This window comes from Megascapheus bottae, chromosome 1 (genome assembly GCF_031878675.1).
Source record: "Megascapheus bottae isolate mThoBot1 chromosome 1, mThoBot2.hap1, whole genome shotgun sequence".
NCBI lineage: Eukaryota > Metazoa > Chordata > Mammalia > Rodentia > Geomyidae > Megascapheus > Megascapheus bottae.
In genome coordinates, this window is record NC_143509.1 from 88,925,564 (window position 1) to 88,944,224 (window position 18,661).

General features: G+C 37.3%; 1 long non-coding RNA gene across 2 annotated transcripts in view; it reads left to right on the plus strand.

The window, feature by feature from the left end:
• LOC150069571 (uncharacterized) overlaps positions 1–14,786 on the plus strand; it is a 104,611-nt gene extending 89,825 nt beyond the window's left edge. Inside the window, exons 4-5 of one of the 2 annotated variants that reach the window (XR_016538069.1) lie at positions 13,446–13,637; positions 14,409–14,786. This is a non-coding gene — a long non-coding RNA (uncharacterized LOC150069571). Of the gene's footprint in view, positions 1–13,445; positions 13,969–14,408 lie in introns of those variants that run through there. The other variant, XR_016538068.1, reaches the window with a different exon arrangement.
• The last annotated feature ends 3,875 nt before the right edge of the window (positions 14,787–18,661 follow it).

Consider the following 18,661-nt stretch of genomic DNA (forward strand, 5'->3'; position numbering starts at 1 on the left):
GAAACATAACTAACAGGTAATACTTTCTCTGTCTGTCCATTGTGTATGTTAATTTTTTGGAAAAATAGATAGGCCTTTGTCAGCTTGACCCAGAAATGTTTGTCTTGAGAATTTGGGATTATCCTCTCTAAATATAAATATCCAAGGAAAATCATTCCCTGTCTTCCACTTTAGTCAGGACTATATATATATATATATATATATATATTCACGTTGTAAAGCTTCCTCCTGTCACCAAGACAGAAGCAATGCATTTTTCCTTTGTTCAGTCATTTAATCCACATGGATCACCATCTCAGTTGCCAGAGATATCTAGCATGAACCAGATACAATGAAGTGGTTACCTTCAGGAGCTCTCATTGGAAGATTTATCTTGAGAACCTGAGTGTGGTAGACTGTGTTTGGCTTTATGCAGTGTGAGATTTCTCTATCTCTTTGCAATCTCATGAGATGGCCTATAATGTGCATCTTAGTTTACTTTCCTTCTTATGCAAAAATAAGCATTTTCTCCCACTGCTACTTCGATGGAGAGGTTTCTAGATCAGTAGATTTGGTTTTAAATTGTATTTCTCTAACACTCAGTTGAAAGTTGTGTCTGGTTTTTGTTTTGTTTTTTTTGTTTGTTTGTTTTTGTATGAAGTAGGCATGCCAGCAAAACTTCAGCTCTCATCCTGGACCATGAGAATGACTCTGAAGACGGAAAAAGCTTAGATGTTCAGGAAAAAGAGAAGCCTTGGTCCTACCGAACCATTACCATAATCTTTTATTTTTATTTTTATTTTGGTTGTGAGACTTGAACACAATCTGGGCAGTGTCCCTGATCTCTTTTACTCAGGGCTTGTGCTCTACTACTTCTGTTTTTGTTTTTTAAATGAACCCTGTGCATTGCAAGATTAATCGCCATAATTAAGATCTGGAATCAACCCAGCTGCCCTTCAGTGGATGAACTGATCAAGAAAAAGTTATATATATACACAATGGAATTCCATGCCTTCATCAGAAAGAATGACATCTCCCCATTAATAAGGAAATGGAAAGACTTGGAAAAATTATATTAAGCAAAGTAAACCAGATCCAAAGAAACATAGGTTGCATGGTTTGCCTCATTTGTAATAACTAGAATATGTCTAGGATATTTTAGCCGAGGATCACAGTGACTCAATAGCAATGTAGATATGGCCATATAAAATAATGCCTATTGAAATGAACTCCAGGAATAGAAGGAAGTGTTTTTTTTAATTGTACTGTTTACAGTTATTTCTTTTTTCTTTCCCCCTCCCTCTTTGGTTTATTCTCTGTTGTCCCTTTTTTTTTTTTTTTTTTTTTTTTTTTTTTTTTTTTTTTTTTTTTTGCCAGTCCTGGGCTTGAGCTCAGGGCCTGAGCACTGTCCTTGGACTTTCTCAGGGCTAGAGCTCTACCACTTGAGCCTCAGCACCACTTCCGGCTTTTTTCTATGTATGTGGTACCAAGGAATCGAACCCGGGTCTTCATGCATGCTAGGCAAGCACTTTAACCACTAGGCCAAACTCCCGGCCTGTTGTCCCTTTTTTAAAAAAAAATTTTGTACTCTTTATCTGTTTATCTGATTTGGGGAAGGGAAAAGGAATCACAGAAATGGTGGGACAAAGGGTCAACCAATGCAACAATGATATTCACCAGATACTATTGGAAATGAAATTTACAAGTTTTGGGGGGAGTGGAGTCAGGAGGAGAAAATGCAGAAGGGGATAGCACTGTGTAAAAAGAAATATACTCATTACATCATTTATGTAACTATGACCCCTCTGTATATCACTTTCATAATAAAATTTTTTAAAATGGCTAAAATGATAGGCAGACACTGGTGGCTCAGACCTGTCATCCTAGCTACGCAGGAGGCTGAGATTGGAGGACAGGACAGGAAAGACCATGAGAATCTTATTTCCAATTAACCACCAGAAAACTGGAGGTGGCATTGTAACTCAAAGTGGTAGAGTCCTAGCCTTGGGTGGAAAAAGGTCAAGGATGGTGCATAGGCCCTGAGTTCAAGCCCATGACCACCAAAATAAAAAAGAGAATAAAATGGCTAAAGTAGATTTTTGGTAACACTTAGCTTTATCTTTTACTGGTCAAAATACTAAACTTCGATCAAATACTGACCAGTTTATTTAGATATTGAAATGTTCCTAAAACAATCGTAAAGGAAAACAGTCCTTTTATTATCTCACTTTTATGCATAAGTAGTTAGATCTTAGAAATAAATGTTTTTGTCTTTTCTTAAGCTATGTTAATTCAGGGTTAGTGTTTGTGATACAATGTAACCTCATGTTTCTTCCCTAAAGCAACAATTCTGAATATCTCCAGGCATTTGTCAGGAACTATAATATTAAATTCAGTCACTTAGTAAGAAGCAAAAAAAATTGTACTCATAGAAGATAGTTTGAAAGAATATTCATTACATATTTTCCTCAGGTGATCTGAATCCATTTTAGGCTTAACAGATCATCAGAGAGCTGTTTATTTCAGTTCCATTAATTTGGTTCCTTGTTTAATGACTTTTCCTGAGTTATACTTGTAATTAAGAGATCTCCTGACATTAAAAGAATGTATAAATAACTTCTCTGTGAATTTATAATAGTTAGCATGAAAATATTCAGTTATTCATTGTATAAAATGGCTTACTCTTCGATTTTATTACAAAAATATTGTGCATCCTTTTGGTGATGGTGAGTGTTTTTTTTTCTAGTGTCTGTTACCCATTCATATTTTTCATTCAAGAAGTGCCTATTTAGATCTTCTTCCCTTTTTATAAACTAGGTATTTGTTTTCATGGAATAAGTTGAGTCTTCATATGTATTCTGTATTTTCCCATAGTCAAGGGCATAATTTGCAGAAATTTTCTCCCATTTTCACTTTATTGATTATTTCCTTTGCTGTGCAGGAACTTTTTTATTTTTAAAATATTTTTATTGTAATTAATAGAAGGGTTACATTATATTCACCAGATAGATACCCTTTCTCATGTCTTGGTCCCCAGTTTCCTACCCCACCCCACCATCTTGTTTTCCCCCCCTTCCCTATCCTATTTCAAATAACCAAATAAGCATATATATATAATATCAGATAACAAGGTGAAATACTGTGACTATGAGATAACCAAGGTACAGCAAAAGAGGTGAAGGATAACATAGTACATTAAGGACAACAATCATTCATTATATGACTTTTGTTTCTATATCCTGGAGGTCCTTTCATTTAGCATCATCCTATATGGCCTTATGTATCTCGGTTTTGCTCTATTGTAAATCTCTGTGCAGGAACTGTTTAGCTTGATGTAATCCTATTTTTCTATTTTTGTTTTGGTTGTCTGTGCTTTTGGAGTCTTGTCCTTTTTTTTTTGGTCTTTTCCTGACAGTATCTCTTTGTGTTTTCTTCTAATAATTTTATAGTTGTAGGTCTTAAATATAAAATTTTCACCCATTTATTGGTAATTTTTGTAGTTCTGAGAGTTGTGAGTCATTTACTTTATGTGGACAATACAATCATTCATCTCTAAACTGAAAAGGAATGAAAGAGTGGGTATTGATACCTCTCTCAGCTCTTGTCTCATCCTCCTAGTTCCCCTCCTTGGAAGTGACAATATTATATTCCTTTTCTATCTGCATTTTTGGTATAGTTATTATATAAGCAAAATGCAGATTATTTTTCTTGATTAATTTTATGATAGCATACCAATTACACTAAAAGCTATATGCATGGTTAATTTTCCATATCGGTTAATAAGGTGCTTCTTCCTTTGCTCTGGTTGCCAAATCTATCATGGCTGTGCTTTATTTAATCAGATATCTGTTTTTGGTTATTTCTAATCTTTAATAATTTGTGTTATTTTAAACTGTAAATTTTTTATTCTTGTACAAGACTCATTATACCTATTTGAGTATCTCTGTATGATAAAGTCCTAGAAGTATAACTATTGACCTATATTTTTCATATATTTTAAAATGTGGATAGAGATTGCCAACTGGCTGTTTACAATAGTACTAACACAATTCCTCTGCTATTTTTGCATTGCTTTTTTTTTTTTTTTTTTTTTTTGGCCCCTTTCTCTTTCTGGCCTCGCTCGCTCCGGCCCTGCTCGCTCCCGCCCGGCTCGCTCCCGCCCGGCTAGGCCCCCCCTTTCTAGCTCCGGCCCCGCTCGCTTGGTTGTGTATGTGGGATACCGAGGAATCGAACCCGGGTCTTTGTGCATGCTAGTCAAGCACTTTAACCGCTAGGCCAAACTCCCGGGCCCCCTTTTGCATTGCTTTTTAAATGAGGCTTTGAAAGCATCAACTCATTTTACAGAATCAACTTGAATATGATATAGAATTACCTACATAATATTTGTCTTTCGCAGTTGGCATTTAAAAAAAGCGTATATCATTTCTTAAGTGATATATATGCATACACATTTACATGTGTATATATAGAGAGAGCTTATATATTACATATATATATATATATGTATTTGGTGAGCTATTTTGCGTACTGTGATCATTTCCTTGCCTAGCTTTAGATAAGTTGAAAAGAGAGAGTGTAATGAAACAGATAGAAACAGCTGAAAAGGTAGTTAACAAATGATATTCCTCCCTCACTTTAGGACTCATCATGTTGTCACAGATGTCTCTTCCCCAGGCATTAAAAGAGGCTGCCTATTTGTCCTGACACCAGGCAGGAGATGAGGGTGGAGAGAGAAAATGAGCTGGAAATCTGATGTCTATAAGTAGAAACTTAAACATACCCTTTCTCAGGAAATCTCTTCAAACTACAAATTACTCTTGACTTAAAATATAAAATAAAACCAGAAATGAGGTAGGGTGGAGACCCAGATATCTGTCAACATGAGGAATTTGAATGTGAAGGTACAAAAGGTAATTTACAAATAGCATCCTATGGCTTGACTAGAAAGAGCTATCAGAAGCATTTCATTACACAGGACCAGCAATATGATGCTGTTTCCATAAGGCTCCAAAGTAATTTGTGTGCATGTGGTTTTATATATGAAATGGAAAAGACACATACATACATTTTTTCTCTTCATGAAAATAGTATCATGGATTGCCTAAGTATTTTGCACAGGAATTACAGTCAGAATATGGCCATACCAAGTAGGAATTTGAAGAGATGATCTCAGAACACTGTTTTCACTCTTATTTTAAAAAGCGCGAACAAAACTTTCCACTCAAGATCTTTATACAGCACTATTATTCAGATTTATTTTCAGATCAATTCATATCTCAGAATTCAAATTCCAACATAACACAAGTACTTATTCATCTGAAAATACATTGTTCTTTTCCAGCTCGTGAGGTTTTTCTTTGTTTCAAAGATTTTCTTCCCTATAACAAAATGTCAAAATTATAGCTGTGTAGTACTTTTACTTAGTTTTATGGTCCTGCTTTAATAAACTTTGTGTTATCTATGCCTTTAGCTATACCTATTACCTACTTTCTGGCAACCATTTGGAATTCTTGACAGAGTTATTGATGTTTATGAATTTCTTCTTCCCTTCTCTTGTATCGGATTATTATTGAACCCTTTTTGACACACATTATATCCACATAGCCATATTGGAGCCAGCTTCACTTGAGAGGCAGCACAGACATATATTTGATATATGGATGAATATAAGCATGATTTAAATGATTGAAGTAAAGAATGAATACATAACTTGTTGACTATTTTCCCAGAATTGATTCTGTAGATCTAAGGATGAATACTCCTTCTTTCCTTCCTTCCTTCCTTCCTTCCTTCCTTCCTTCCTTCCTTCCTTCCTTCCTTCCTTCTTTCCTTCTTCTTTCCTTCCTTCCCTTTCTCCCTCCCCCTTCCTCCCTCCCTCCCTCCCTCCCTTCCTCTCTGCCTCTCTCTGCCTCTTCCTCTCCTCTTTATCTCTTTTCTTTCTTTCTTTCTTTCTTTCTTTCTTTCTTTCTTTCTTTCTTTCCTTCCTTCCTTCCTTCCTTCCTTCCTTCCTTCCTTCCTTCCCAATCCTCCTGAGTTATGTATCTAAAATTTTTTTAAAGCCTTTGGGAAGATTTACTTTGGCACAAAGTAACTGTAATCTGGGTAAGGCAGCAAGTCTGGGTCTTGTGTTTTCATTCTCATTTAGTTGAACAGCCAATGAATTGACACTCATGTATTGAATTGGTTAAAAGTAACAGCCAGGTGGTTTATAAACAACACTTTCATTCTCTCACTTTTTGAGGCTAGAAACTAAGATTAGGGTGGCAGCATGGTTAGATTCTAGTGAGGGTACACCTCTGGGTTTGGACTTCATTTTGACTTAGACAGCACGAAGAGGCTAGACAGTTCTCTGGGCTCGCTCTCTCTCTCTCTCTCTCTCTCTCTCTCTCTCTCTCTCTCTCTCTCTCTCTCTCTCTCTCTCTCTCTCTCTTAACATGAATTCTGTTTATTGGGTTCCAAATAGGCCTCACATCTTAACTGAGTGTATAAACATTCACTTCATTTCAACACATAAACCTCTGGTTCTTACCTTCTTATCAATTGGTGTTCATGAAAGTATGAAGAAATAATAGTGTGAATGACATGTGAGAAAATCTCTTCTAGGGAAAATCTCCCTAGAAATAGTTTCTTATGTCTCCTCTGGGAGTGCCAGACAGACTAGGGTGAGGGGCTTGGGAGGACTAGGAGATGAAAAGAAAAGAGATGGCACTGTTCCAAAAGAAATTACTCAAAATCTACTTTATATAACTGTAACCCCTCCGGACATCACCTTTACAATTACTAAAAAAGAAATGTTGACAACAAGCAGCAAATGTTTCTATTTCCAAGTGCTTTTCTCTCCTCCCAGATATTCATCTATCTACCATTACAAGACAGATCTGTTTTGACTAATGCTTCTTCTCTCCATTGTAGAAAGCAAACTGCTTTAAAATTTTTTTTTGCCAGTCCTGGGCTTAGCTCAGGGCCTTAGCACTGTCCTTTCAAATAACCAAATACAAATGTATTGAATATATGAGATAACAAAGTGAGATACTATAACAATATGAGATAATCAAAGGACAGCAAAAGAGATGAGAGATAACATAGGACATTAAGGACAACAATCATTCATTATATGGCTTTTATTTCAATATCCTGGAGGTCTTTTCAATTAGCTTCATACTATATGGCCTTATGTATCAAGGTTTTGCTCTATTGCAGATCTCTGCTAGTAGAGCCCATGGTTTCTACTGATTATGACAAATGAGGGAAACTATTGAGCCTATGTTCCTTTGAGTCTGGCTTACTTCACTTAATATGATTTTTTCTAAGATTTTCCATTTCCTAACAGATAGGGCGATGTCGTTTTTTTTTTGACAGCAGCATAGAATTCCATTGTGTACAAATACTTGTTGATCCACTCATCAACTGAGGGACATCTAGGTTGGTTCCATATTTTTGCTATGGTGCATTAAACTGCAGAGCTTTTGTATGGCAAAAGACATAGCTAGTAAATTAATTAGGAAGCCTACAAAGTGGGAGAAGATCTTCACCAACCAAACAACGGACAAAGGCCTCATATCTAAAATATATCAAGAGCTTCAAAAATTGAATCACTGCAAAACTAATCTCCAAAGTAACATCCATCCCATTAAAAAATGGGCCAAAGACTTAAAGAGAGTCTTCTCTGAAGAAGAAACAAAAATGGTCTATAGACACATGAAGAAATGCTCAACATCTCTGGTCATAAAAGAAATGCAAATCAAAACAACTCTAAGATTCTACCTCACTCCAGTTAGAATGGCCAGGATCAGGAAAACGAATAACAACAGATGCTGGAGGGGATGTGGCCAGGAGGGCTCACTACTACACTGTTGGTGGGAGTGCAAACTCGTTCAACCATTATGGAAAGCAGTATGGCAGTGCCTCAAAAGGCTAATCATAGAACTCCCCTATGACCCAGCAATTCCACTACTTGGCATTTACTCAACCATCCAGAAACTAGGGCATACTAAATCCACTAGCACAACAATGTTCATTGCAGCATTATTCACCATAGCAAAAAAAATCTAGAATATCTTCTTAAGCAAGAGTTTTCTTAGCAAAATGAAAGACAAGCCTTCTTTGACATACATACACTTTTACATACTCTCAATTCCTTGAATTCCTAGCATGGAAAAATATATTTTTATCTTCTGTCTAGTGAAAATATTTGTGGATTGTCACTTGGAACATAAAAAGCTGTTCTCACTATCTCCTGGTTGTAAATGAGTATGCTTCTAGAGAAGTCATGTAACATTGAAGATATCTGTGATGATTTTAATTTTTTATTTTTGTCCATCATGGGGCTTGAACTCTGGGTCTGGGTGCTGTCCTTGAGCTCTTCAGCTCAAGGCTACTACCCTACCCTTGAAACACAGTGCCACTTTCAGTTTTCTGGTGGTTAATTGGAGATAAGAGTCTCACAGACTTTAGTGCATAGGCTGGCTTTGAACTGTGATCCTCAGATCTCAGCCTCCAGAGTAGCTAGGATTACAGGCATGAACTACCATGCCCAGGTTAGTGATTTATTAATTTTAAGAAACATTTAATTTGTAGAGTTTCATCCTTCCAGTTTTTTAGAGTGTAAACATGTGTTAAGGGTTGTAATTTCTTAATGAGCCTCAACAGCATTTCTATGTTCATTGAAGGCTTTTAACTTTTTGGGGGGAGGTGGGCAGTGGGAGTAATGGGGCTTGAACTCTGGGCCTGGGTGCTGTCCCTGAGCTCTTCAGCTCAAGGCTATTGCCCTATCCCTTGAGCCTCAGTCCCACTTCCAGTTTTCTAGAGATTAATTGGAGGAGATAAGAGTTTCACTTAGTATCCTGGCTGACATTGAACAGTTATGCTCAGATCTTAGCCTCCTGAGTAGCTAGGATTACAGGTGTGAGCCACCACATCCAGCTAGGGCTTTTACCTTTTGTAGCTTAAAAACAACTTCTTAGGGGCCGGGAGTTTGGTAGAGTGCTTGCCTTGCATGCATGAAGACCCGGGTTCAATTCCTTGCTAACACATACATAGAAAAAAGCCAGAAGTGGTGCTGTGGCTCAAGTGGTAGAGCTCTAGCCTTGAGAAAGTCCAAGGACAGTGCTCAGGCCCTGAGCTCAAGCCCAGGACTGGTAAAAACAAACAAACAAACAAAAAAACCAACTTCCTAGAACTTTTAGTTCTTTACCAAACACACACTCATTCTAGCCTCATTCCTTCAAAATTGGTGATCAGTGGAGATGAGGGATATCACAGAATAGGTGCTTTTCATTTTTCTTTCTATTACAATGGGAGACCTACCTTTTTTTTGTTTTTTTCTTTGGCAATCTTGGGCCTGGAACTCAGGGCCTGAGTACTGTCCTTGGACTTTCTCAAAACTAAAGCTCTACCACTAGAGTCACAGCACCACTTCCAGCTCTTTCTGTATATGTGGTACTGAGAATCACACCCTGGTCTTTGTGCATGCTAGTCAGGCACTCTACCACTAGGCCAAATCCCCACACTGACACATGCCCTTTTTAAAAGGATCATTTGTTGCTCACCTGTGTTCCTGTTGAAGAAAACAGGAAGCAGGCTAGAATTGCTTCCTCTAATTCCACACTATTTGTTCAATGAATTTTTCTCTATTTTATGATATTGCTTTGATTCCTTCCTACATCACTGCCTTTCTCGGAAAAGTTTGAACTGTTTCTATGGAAAAGCTCCTACTGCTCTCCTCAGTAGTTTTAGGAATGCTGAGATTGAAATGGTTGAGTTTTACTTCCTTCCCTGAAAATTTTCCATTGATTTAATATTTATAACATATATAAATATATATCCATCAAGTTACTGAAATAAGTCTTTATTTGGCGGCTACCATTGGTCTCTCATGTGGAAACTGTTTCAAATACTATTTCAATGGCTAAGCTAAAGGCAAAATAAAGATGAATTATGATGACAAGTTCCTAAGAGATGTTCCACTACTTACTCATTCAGAATGAAGTAGAACCATTCACTTAGAAAAAAACCACTTGCTCAGCAGAATTTTCTTGTTTTCCTTTTTATAATTTACTGCCTACTTATAGTTAAATAACATAATATTCTCCAGTTTACTGTTCATATAAGCCCTGCATGCAGAGAAAAGATTTTAGTCAGATATATTCCTATTCTGGGAGAAGAAATGAAATCTTAAAGTTGGATCTTGGTGGAAGCGGAGCTGTGTAATTACAAAACAAAATAGAGTTTTCTGGACATTTTTGCTCAGATCAGGTACTGGAGACAACCTGCAAACTTCTTGAGGGGCTATCACATCAGTGACTGAACCGCCCTTACTCAGTTTAATGTCTGAACATTTATTTGTGTTGAATATTAGTGTAAATGGATGTAATGTTGGGAGAGTTAGGATTGAATAGTGCTTTTAGAACTTTTCCAAACATAGGCTCAATGGTTTCTCATATTTGTAACAATTAGTAGACATTTAAGAGTCTCCCAGCAGAGGATCATAATAGCTCACAAGCTATGTACATTTGTCCATATAGGATGAGGCTAAATGAAATGAAGTCCAGGTTATGGAAAAAAAGAGGTTTATCTTTGTGATTATTGTTCTTAATGTAGTATGTGAAGCTATTTCTTTTCTCTTCTTTTCCCCTTAAGGTTTATCTCATGTTGTTACTGCATCTGACTTCGGTACCTAATATATTGTATATATGTTAATTTGTTTATTTGAAAAAGGGAAGGTAAGGGCAAAACAAGACGAGTGGGAGGGGGTTGAGGGAAGGAAATTGGGAGAAAAATATTGGAAGGGGTAATAATGTTCAAGAAGTAATGATGAATGTAACTACTTGATGAATGTAACTGTCCTCTGTATAGCACCCCAACAATAAAAATGAATAAAATATATAAAAAGAATTTTTCCAGAGAAGACAAAACACTCCTGAATATCTAGAAGGTTAAATTCACAATAAATGTCAATATATCTTCAGTTTTTGTTTTTCAACAAGCATCTTTCACTTAATTGGTCTTGAGATAGGGGCATGCAATATCATGGGATGATCTACTTAGCTGCCCATTAAAATGATAGTCTGTGAGATTGTTATATCCAATTAAGCAGCTATGAGCTGGAAATGGAGGCATGGCTTAAATGCTATAGCACCAGCTTTGAGCAAGAGCCTGAGACAAGACCTAGTATGATTACAAAAAAGGTAGTTTTTATAATCCAGGTATTTATTTATGAATTAGTATGTGATTAATAGCTGAGGAAACAATGCCTTTGACCATCTTTTACTTTTTAAACTAAAATAACTATCATCTATTCTACTCTATTCTTTTAAATGACCATTAGAAATATAATTTTTCCTTTCATGTAGATTCTCTTTAACATGAAAATTGCTTGCAAGACAAATTGGCAGTTGCTTAAGAACCAAAACGAATAGGATATCTGGGCAAGAATAGGATAATATTATATAAGTAGATACTAAATATTGGAGCTAGTGATTAAGATTCCAGATCCTAGAACTAGAAACATGGCTCAGTGGTAGAGTACCTAAGGGCCTGAGTTAATTTGATCCTTAAAAAGTGCTAGGAAAAATGAACAGTAATAAAACTTCACAAAAGAAAATCAAACAAAAATGGAAATTTTGTTTCTGGAATGCTGGATCTGTTAGTGCTACCATTTGTTAATTTATTATGGGGTCAATTCAATCCTATTCTCCCCTTTCATTTTGTAAAAAATAGTATCCATTTGTTGGGGTGTTAATAGTATTATCCCATTCAACACATAAAGTCCAAGAAAATAACTCATAGTATAGGGTGATTATTAATTACTTTGTCAGTGTTTACTATTGTTCTGTACTTTGAAGTCCTCCAGACTGGATATCCCAGCAATCTTCTTTTCTAGTACTACTTACTACTCAGAGAAGAAGAAAAATAGGCTTATCTAAATTCAGAGACATCATTTTGGTACAAGCTTGAGAATTTTATGGATGATCCATGTCCTTACATACAGCAGTCTGTACTTCAAATGATGGTACAACAGAGCACTTCAAAGAACTGCTTCTATCTCTCTCCATTGCAAAAGGCTATCTAGACCGTCTTAGCCACAACATTCTGCGCCACAGTGGTCTTCCATAGGAATGTTGGAGCATCTTCCTGATAGGGATCTTTTAAGGTCACCAGTGAAAATGTCTCAAGAAACATTTCAATAGGACAGCTCTTTATAAACTGCATTTACACCAACAGTCTGACAGGAACTTCATATTTGACAGTCTATCCAATAGTAATGGTGTTTATATAATCTCAGCTAAAATCAGAAACATACTTTCATAGGCTGTGCATTTTTTCATATATTTTTATTGTAATTAATAGAAGGGTTATATTATATTCACCAGATAGAAGGTGCATTACTTCACAAACACTGATACCCTTTCTCATGTCTTGGTCCCCATTTCCCTTCCCCCACTCCACCCCTCATCTTGTTTTCCCTCCTTCCCTATTCTTTTCCAAATAACCAAATACAAATATATCCTATATATCAGATAACAAAGTGAAATACTGTAATAATATGAGATCACCAAGGGACAGCAAAAGAGATGAGAGATAACATAGTACATTAAGGACAAAAGTCACTCATTATTGGGCTTTTGTTTCTATATCCTGGAGGTCCTTTCATTTAGTGTCATCCTATCTGGCCTTATGTATCTAGGTTTTTCTCTATTGTAAATCTCTGCTAGGAGAGCCCAAGGTTTCTACTGATTATGACAAATGAGAGAAACCATTGAGCCTATGTTCCTTTGAGTCTGGCTTACTTCACTTAATATGATTTTTTTCTAAGTCTTTCCATTTCCTTACAAAGGGGGGCATGTCATTCTTTCTGACAGCAGCATAGAATTCCATTGTGTATAAATACCACATCTTGTTGATCCATTTATCAACTGAGGGACATCTGAGTCGGTTCCATAACTTTGCTATGGTAAACAATGAACATCGTTGTGCTACTGGATTTAGGATGTCCTTGTTTCTGGACAACAGGGTAAATGCCAAGGAGTGGAATTGCTGGGTTATAGGGGAGCTCTATGTTTAGTCTTTTGAGGCACTGCCATACTGCTTTCCATAGTGGTTGAACAAGTTTGCACTCCCACCAACAGTGTAGTAGTGATCCCTCCTGGCCACATCCCCTCCAGCATCTGTTGTTATTCGTTTTCCTGATCCCGGCCATTCTAACAGAGTGACGTGGAATCTTAGAGCTTGTATAGAGGCAGAGAGAAGGAACTGTATAAACTGCAAAATGGTTTGAATATGTTCTCCAAAAGTTCATGCTTGGAACTCAATCCACAAATGCACAGGTTAGTGGTGTTTGACAATTAGGACTTCAGAAAGTAATTAGTATTTGAGGAGTTTCTGTGGTTAGACTTCCATGATAGCACTGGAATCTTTATAAATGGAGGAAGAGATATATGAATGAAAACTCTTGCTCTGTCTTGCAGTGTGCTTCTCTCTGCCATGCCATGATCTGATGAGAAAGAGCTCTTTATCTGCAAGCCCTAAAAGTTCCTTATTCAAGTACCTTGTGCAAAAAAAAAGAGACATATTTCTATACTGCACCCGTAAACCAATGAGAAGACATACTACCAGAACAGCAAAGAAGCTCATTAAGAAGCCAAATTACAATCTCAAAGGTGAATGAATTTGAAAGCCCTGCAAGATATTTAGAATAAGATTGGAAACGCTTAAGTAGCCTGCATCTTAGTCCTTACTCATAACTTACTGCAAACTAGAAGTAAAAGGCCTATCCAATTATTACACACTAGTTAGTTTCCTGTTGTGCTGCCAAACAGGAAAAGAAACAGAAACTACTGCAAAGCATCAGTTCATTTCTGCACAAAGCCTGTGGTTTGACCACATTTTGGAATATCCAGATTTAGGGGGAGGGAGGATAATATGATTGTTTTACTCTCTTCATTATGCCAAATATGATTTTGAGATAATAAGGAAAAATCCTCCTAGAACACAGAAAAGTTCAGGAGAGTATGCATTGTTGAATCCATTTCCTTTCCTGGGCTAGGTCAAAGTATGAGTGGGGTGTATAAGTAGAGTCTTAGAGACAACTGTGTAGATGAAGTAATCCTTTTTTTCACACACTTGTCAAATTCATGGTTTATTAAAAATAAAGTTAAAAAGAGAGACACCAACTTTGTTTTATGTGCCAAATGTACCAGGCTATGGTGTATAGCTGCTTAGTCAAATGCCAATCTAGATATTGCTATAGATATACTCTTTCAAAGATATGATTGAGATTTAAGTCAGTAGAGTTGGAAGAACTCTCTGAAATATGGGCAGGTCTCAGTCAGTAGAAAGCCTTAGGGGAAAAAAAAGACTGCAGTACCCTGAGCAGAGAAGAATCTGCCATCAGGATACTTTTGGACCTGTCATTGTCATAATCCTCTTAGGAGAAGTTCCAGTTGGTAGCTGTTCACTCCAAGAAGTTCAGAGCAAGAGGCACTAGCGATGCGCCTCCATTCTGAAGGTTTGGAAGCTGGTGTGAATCCACTTTGAAAGGTTGAAGCAGTTGTGTGGAGGCTGACATCAGTGGACAATGGCAGCAGCAATAGACACATCCAAGAGAGCACCAGAATATGTGTATGCTTGCAGCCCACCTTTTTCTTGTTCCTTCTTCCTTTAATTCCATATAGGTCTAAAGCCTATTGGATGGTGCTACCCACAGCTTTCACTGTCAGTTTTCAGTCCCCACGCCAGTCAGCTGCAGACACCTTCACAGACACACCCTGTAAGGCGCTTTTCAGGCTTGTTTTTAGTTTAAAAATTGTCAGTGGAAGAATCTAAAGATAAAACAACAGAAATACAAACTAAAAACCAAAATAGTATACCAATGAAAGTTATCCTCTGATATTTCTTCAAGAAGGAACAATTTGCTATTCCTATCATAGGAAAGGTACAATTTCAGAATAATCTGTGGATTGAATAAATGTGTTCTACTCAACAGTTTTTCTCTGTCTCTTGTTCTCTTTCTCCTCTTCTCTGTGCATGTGTATGGTAAATTAGAATATATATTCACATTTTTGTGCAGATGAAAATTGTTCTCTGAACCAGCCTGTAGAAACTGTGCTTTCAGTGACACATCTTCTTTTATGTGAAGTTATCTCTCTTGTCACTCTTGAGAACCTTTTCCTAATTTTCCTGATGTGACAGTATGGAAGCGCTTACACCTTTTAAATTTTTTTTTTTTTTTTTTTTTTTGTGGGTCATGGGACTTGACTTCAGCCTGGCTGCTGTCCTTGAGCTTTTTATCTCAAGGCTCCCACCCTACCCTTGAACCAAGCCCCACTTCCCAGTTTTAGAGGTTAATTGGAGATAAGAGTCTCAGGTCCTTTTGTACCTGGGCTGGCTTTACACCTTGATCCTCAGATCTCAGCCTCCTGAGTAGCTAGGATTACTGGTGTGAGCCACCGCCCAGCAGCTTACACACTTTTTAAAAACCAAAATAAGGGGCCGGGAGTTTGGCCTAGTGGTTAAAGTGCTTGCCTAGCATGCATGAAGACCTGGGTTCAATTCCTCGGTACCACATACATAGAAAAAAGCCAGAAGTGGTGCTGAGGCTCAAGTGGTAGAGCTCTAGCCTTGAGAAAGTCCAAGGACAGTACCCTGAGCTCAAGCCCAGGACTGGCAAAAAAAAAAAAAAAAAAAAAAAAAAACACCAAAATAATACACTAACAAATCTTTCTCCAACCTAGATGTACTTAAACAGTATGTAGAGAATCAAGCCGCTGTGTATGTTGAACTGGGACAACATAGAAATTGTTTGCTTAAAGGCTTCAGTTCCTTCATAGAATGAAACTGTATTGCCTTGTGCTCTTTTTATCTCAGGTCTGGTGTTCATGCAGGTGCTGGGGTAAAATTCTCCTGAATGATATTCATTGTATCTGCAGATGCATTTGTAGAATGGTAGAGTTGGGAAGTCCCTTACAGAAGAAGTCCCCAAATTCACTTCTAACTTCCCCTCCCCCCCACACTTTTTTCTTCACATTATAAAACAGGAGTTAAAAGAAGAGGTGCTCAATAGTGGTAGAGAATTTGCACTAAACTTTCTGAATGTCAGCTTAGCAATCTACTTGTTCATTAAAATTTCTTTTTCCATCAATTCCCTTTTCAATTCAGTTGCCTCTTTCTCTACAGTAACCTTTCTCCTTTTACATTGCTGTGAAGTTATAGATCTGAAACTGTAGTTATGCCTTGGCTTTTTTTCCACATTCTCAATGCTGGCCTATCCTTTTCTAAACTCCCTTTCATCTAGTCCAGAGATTTCCAGTTTCCTGTGGTAAATCTTGTAGGAATTGACCTATATGGGCTTGGCTTTCAAAACACTTTTATTTCTGACCTATGAGATTTCCACACAGTCTTTGTCTACCCTGACCAAAAAGACCAATTATGGAGAAGATAAGCAAAAATTATAGCTTGAAAGGAGTTAGAGTTCTGCTTTTAACCCACATGCCATTTGTAGTAACTTTTCATTACTTCTATCCCACACTTGCAATTTCATATGTTGGGTACAATTTTGGTGAATTTTCTTTTGATTTTGGCAGAACTGGAGTTTGAAATCTGGGCTTTGTGCTGTGCTAATTGACTCTCATACCCCCCTTTTATTTCACTTTAGGATCTTGCCTTTTGCCTGGGATCTGCTTCAGATGGCAATCTTCCTACTCCTACCTGCTCAGTTAGTACAGACATGTGCTATTATGCCTGGCCTTGTTAGTTGAAATGGGCTCTTTTTATTGACTAGCCTGGACTAGATGTGTGATGTCAAAGCTGGAAGTGAGCCCAAGTCTCTTCCAAGATACATCATTATTGTTATTGTGATAATTCTTATTTGTGTGTGGGTGTGTGTTGCTAAGGATTGAACCCCTGGCCTTGAGCCCATGCTAGTTACCTCCAGACCCCTGGCACATAATTCTCTTATGAAATATTTGAAATGAAAAATGTGTGGCTAGAAAATGCTGAGCCATGATGATTTATTTTCATTCATTAGGCAATTGGGTAATCTTTCTAAAATGACCTTTGAAGCAGAAAGCAGCATTACCACAAGTTTTTTCAAAACATTGAGGCAGTGGGTGGTTTAAAATGAAATTTAAAGGTTCACTCATTTGGAGTCATAGACACAAAGGAAGTGTGAGTTATCGAAGACCTGAAATAAACACACATGGAAAGTGAGGCATGTAGTGAGAATGTGTAGTAATTGGTCACTAGAGGAAAGATTCAGGCATCTTGGTGGATAGCTACTAAGTGTTCAAGAACATATAATCCAGTGCAGCCAGTGAAGTTTTATCTTTCACTCATTCAGTCAACAGATACTAACTGGGCAAGGTGTTATTCAATACCATCAAGAACGTCACAGCTAATCCATCTATGACCATCACTAGTTCTTATTAGATGACTCCAAGTTCCTAGTAGACAGAAATGGAGCACTTTCACTTATTTGTGACAGACATCAACAGTTTTCTAAAGTAACTCCTTCAGTGGTTAAACTTACATCTATTACCACTAGCAAGTCATTTGGTTTAATTTCTTTACAATTTTACAGTTAGGTTCCAGTTGCCAGAACAAGTGTCTAAAGAGATCCAGTGGATCAGGTGGGATAGCATAATAGCTCTATTTAGTGGACAGAGACCAGACCAGAGAGATGCATAGCAGAACTCTAGTTTATAAGCTAGAAAAAGAAACTAGCTGGTTTGGGTTGAAAAGCATTTAACCCATGCACAGAGATCATCATCCAGAAGCTTGGGAAACCAGACAGGATTAAAGATGATTAATCAGTTACTAAATCTACAAATTTACACAGAGCAAGAGCTACTCATACTAAACAGATGTCAGGGGTTTACCTTTTACTCACTGGACAAGGGATCATGGATGTTGTCCCTATTGATAGAAACTGATGCTGTCAGCATAGCTCCTCACCTCCATCTCCAGGCTTTCTGACATACCAGCTTGGGATACCCTAGATGCAAAGGTTAGATAGCAAATATATAACAGCACGAGTTCATTCCTATTTCTTTGTCCAGTTTTAGTGGCCTGTAACAAATCACAGACACACACAAAGAAAAACTTTATGACATAAACCTGGAATTTTAAACATAGAAGTGACCGAATACATCATTTAGATCAGACTCTAAAAGGAGACCCCTTTAAAAAAAACTTTTCATAGAGTATCAATGGGCTTTGTTTCTGTTCTCAGCTCCTCCTCTTATTTTTACACACACTTAACACACAGCCTTGAAAACTCTGCCAATAATCCCAGGGTCTATAACCACACTGAGAAATTGTGAGAAAAAAAAAAACCACAACATTTTATAGTTTAGAATTTCTGAAGAAGGCTAGAAAATTGAGTAGGAACAAAATTTAATGAATTAAGGATTTAAAACGTCAAGAGGAGGGGCCCAGAGTTTGGCCTAGTGGTAGAGTGCTTGCCTAGCATGCACGAAGACCCAGGTTCTATTCCTTGGTACCACATACTTAGAAAAAGCCGGAAGTGGTGCTGAGGCTCAAGTGGGAGAGCTCTAGCCTTGAGAAAAATCCAAGGACAGTGCTCAGGCCCTGAGCTTAAGCCCAGGACTTGCAAAAAAAAAAAAAAGTAGTTTTTAAAGCAAGACAGAACTTCAACGTGTTCTGCTGCTCTTTTCAAACCAAGCTC